A 4,129-nucleotide genomic window follows, 5' to 3' on the forward strand; every position below is an offset into this window, starting at 1 on the left:
TTTTTTTTTTTTTTTTTTTTTTTTTTCTAGATCATTGTGAAACCATTTCATGAGCAGGGGATGAGAACCCACCGGACATCCTGGGGGTACCTGATGCCATGGGGGGGCGTTCTGGGGGGGACCTGAGGAAATCCAGCCAGGGTGACCGTGACACCTTCAGAGCCCCAGAAGAGGAGAGGGGCAGACTTAGTGAGAGAAGCAGAGTCACTGGTGCTGTCAAGGAAGCTGCTCAGGCTTCCGCCGGGCCTGGAATGAGCTGGGCCCAGCCTGGGAGCTGCTTAGGAGAGGGGGGCTCTGTAGTGGTTAAGACAGGCTTTTGAGGTCAGGTGGACATGGGTTCAAGCCTGTCTCCATCATTTTCTAGTTGTAATGTTTCTTAACCTGCCCACACCTTCATTCCTCATCTTCAAAATGGGAATAACAGTAGTTTCTATCTCTAAGGGGGCAAAAGGGGATTAAAAGTATGGGTGCCTTCCCTCAACCCTCAGTGCAGTGCTTGGTGCATAATTGTTGCTTACAGATGGGGAGAGGGCTGCGGAGCAGCTCACTCCAGTAATGTGACCAGTTTGGTTTGATGCCCTCACTTTGTAAAATTGGTGCAATGTATTAGCCTAATTTCAGTGAAGGCTGTATCTCCTTATGAAGGAGGAAGCTGGGATAATTCCAGACAGCCAACATTTAGGCAGCGCTAGGCAATACATTTAATGCTCATAAAAATGCATTCGGCGATTGGTGTTATCACTGTCTTTGTGCCACAGGGAGAAAACTGAAGCACAGCGATGTCAGGTCATTTCTCCAAAGACAAACAGACAGCAAATAGCAAAGCTGGGGTTAGGACCCATGCTGCCTGGCTCCACGGGCACGATGCCCGGTCGCTGTTTAAATTGAATGGGGTCTGTGGGGAGGGGCGGAACCTTTGGTGTAGGGATTTGTGCTTTTAATGTTTTTCATTTCCCTAATCTCAATTGATTCTCACAGCAAAGGTATTGTTTCCTCTTTTTTGGATTAAAAATTAACAACCACTAGGGCTTGGGAAGTGAGTGATTTAACTCTGTGTGTTGGACACACATGCACAGGAAGGAGATGTCTTCTCAGGCTTCCTTAGTTAGTTGACAGTAACTCCCAGCTCAGGGAGTGACCACCCCCTTCCCTGCACAGTGCCACTGAGTTTTATCATCTGACACACCAGAGGGGGTGCCTGGCATGGAACTGGTCTGGAAACCAATTTACAAGAGGAGCAGCTTGATCTGGAGATGATTAGAAACCTGATCCCCTGCTTCAGGTACTTGAAGGTCCCTGTGGGAGGTGGCTTCCATGTAAGGTGGAAATGTTAGGAAGGTAGACTGCCTTCAAATAAAAAAGGACCTTATTTTTGTCACTTTGTTTGCTAGTACAAATTTAATGTAAGATACTACAAAACAACCCATACCAAATCAATGGAGAAGTCTCCGGCCCCCTCCCTCCATCCTACTCTCCCTGCAGCTGTGGGACTGTGAACACTCAGCTGCAGGTCTTCTGGGCCTTTGGAAAAGGGTCTTTCTAACAAATTTGCCAAGGAGGAATGGATCATCCTGCAGACTGGTGGAAGCTCTTGCATCTGGAAGCGTTTGGAGGGACCCTGGATGGTGGTGTGCTGTGGCAGGGTCTGTGGGAAGGATTCCCGTTGGGCATGAAAGGTAGTTAGGCCACCCCTCCAGTCGGAAGATTCACTGACCCGGATTGCACAGCCAGTCAGTGATAGAGGCAGGTCCAGAACCCAGCGCTTCTGATCAGGGCCCAGATGAGCTCCTTTCCCAATGTGATTTTCCCCCAAATTCCTTAACTCCAGAGGAAAACTCCCTGTCAGACTTACGCTGCCTCTTCCCACCTGTGAGGGGTCTTAGGCCAGGCAAAGAAACATCTGTGAAGTATCAGTGATGACTTAAGGGACACCCCGGGTGCTCAGATGTGACCCATCGTCTGCCCTCTGAGGGACCTATGGCATTGTTGCAAGGAGCACCCTCAATTTAGCACGAAGTCTTCAAGGGCATAGTGGTGCCATCCAACAGGTGGCACATGAGCTGGCTCAGTCCCCTGGGGCTGTGGTCACCACACATAGGCCTAGGACAGCATGTATCATTCCTGAGGGCTTCCAGGGACCTGGCTCTCCCAGGTGAGCTCAGCTGCACCCCTACCCCAGGTATTTGGTTGCTTCCCAAAGGATCCCTGGAGGTGTGCTGGTCAGTGAGCACATGTGGAGCTACTCAGTACATATCCACTGGAAATGCAGGGTCCTGCTTCTGGCTGAGTGAGAGTCCCTGCTTCCTAAATCAACAGTCCTGTTTGCTGGTGTGTGGCGGGGTAGAAGGTCCTTATTCTGTATACACTTTCCTAGAGGACCTTGTTCACTCTCGTGGTCATAACCATTTCTAGGTTCTGATGACATCCACATTCCTATTCCATTTGAGAAATCTCAATTCCATTCATTCATTCTTTCAGTAGGCACATGCTGAGCCTTTCCTCCATCCCAGGTGCTAATCTTTGCGCTGGGTTAGAGCAGACAGACCCACCTCTTCACCTCATCCTCTCCAAGCTCTGCCTGCTTGGCCCCACCACATCTTCCCCACTTCCCTGACCCTGGGCTTTGATTCCTCTCTTCTCTGTGAATTCCTGCCACCCACCCACCCTAAGGCTAAGCCAGAAATGGCAGGGGGTGCCCTTCATCCCACCCTCTTATTCCCTGCTTTTCACTCCCTCAGTTATCCTGAACAAAATATTACACACCTACACTCTTCCTGGGCACGCAGCAGTGAGCAGGACTGACAGGATCCCTGCCCTCATGGGGCTTAGGTTCTATTGGGGGAGTCAGGCCAGATAAGTAGGCAAGAATTGGTAATTGTATCTCTCATCCACATTTCAGCCCATGAACAAGTTCTACATTCCTGGCTCTGAAATACATTTTAGTTTCCACTTCCAGCTCTACTCTCTCCATCAATGTGATTTGCTCCTTGCCTCCTGCCTGGACTTCTGCACGAGGCTCCTAGCGCCTGTCCTGCCTCACTCTGTCTCCACTGGCCAGGAGCTTCCTAAAATGGAACTGATCATGTTACCCCTGCTTAAAACCCTCCATGGCTGGATTCCCAGTGCATTTAGAATAAAATCCAAGCTCCTCAGGGGGCCCTGAAGGCCCAGCTGCCACTGTGCTGCAGACTCATCCCCCTCTGCTCCCCGCCCCTGGGAAGAAACAGCTCCCTTCCTTCAGCTTCTCACAAAGGCTGATCTCTCTCCAGGAGTGTTTTTTACATGCTGTTCCCTCACATGGACCATGTTCTTCTGTCCAAGCCCTTTCCTTGGCTGCATTCCTCTCACCCTTTGGGCCTGGCCCTAAATGTCACTTTCTTGAGTCCTGTCCCCTTCACCACCTTCAGGCCCACTACCTCTGTCTTCTTTTCTGTCCCTGCAGCTGGTTGGTTTTCTTCATTGTTCTAAGGCCCTTTTTGTAACAATATATTTGTTTACTGCTGCCTCCCTGTGAATTGCTAGGGCCTAGCACAGTGCTAGGGGCTTGGTACTTATTTTGTGAATGAGTAACTGAGCAGGATGGGCCTGGCTGAGAGCTGCTGAGTGGAGTCTTTTCTCATCCTTCCCGGGCTGCCTCCAGCTGGCTTGTGCACCTCACTTCTAGGGCATTCCTGAGAATCTTTGGGGAACATGTGAGAGCTTGTCTCTTTGCATTATGCATTCCCTGCCTGAGAAACTGTCAGAATAATGAGGAGGGCAGAGAGAGAGAGAGAGAGAGAGAGAGAGAGAGAGAGAGAGAGAGATTGACTTTTCTCTCTTCAGAACTTTCACTTCTCATTTCTGCCTGATCATCTCTTTGGTACTTGTAAAGCTCCCCCCACCCTTACTGCAAGGGTGCTGTCTCCTTGGGCCTAGCCCTGCACTCCATGCATAGTAGATGTTCAGTAAGATGTTCAAGTGAATGAAAAAATGATGAAAAAGGAGGAAGTCAGCAAGAAGGAAGAGATGAAGGGAAGAAGAAGAGGAGGGAAGGGTGAAGGTGGTGATGAGGAAAAGAAAGAGGCTGGCAGGAAGCCAGCTGGGGAGTGGGAAAGAGGCAAAGACATCCTCAAGAGGTCACCTGGTCCAG

This window comes from Fukomys damarensis, unplaced genomic scaffold (genome assembly GCF_012274545.1).
Source record: "Fukomys damarensis isolate Sample0158 unplaced genomic scaffold, DMR_v1.0_HiC HiC_scaffold_33, whole genome shotgun sequence".
Classification (NCBI taxonomy): Eukaryota; Metazoa; Chordata; class Mammalia; order Rodentia; family Bathyergidae; genus Fukomys; species Fukomys damarensis.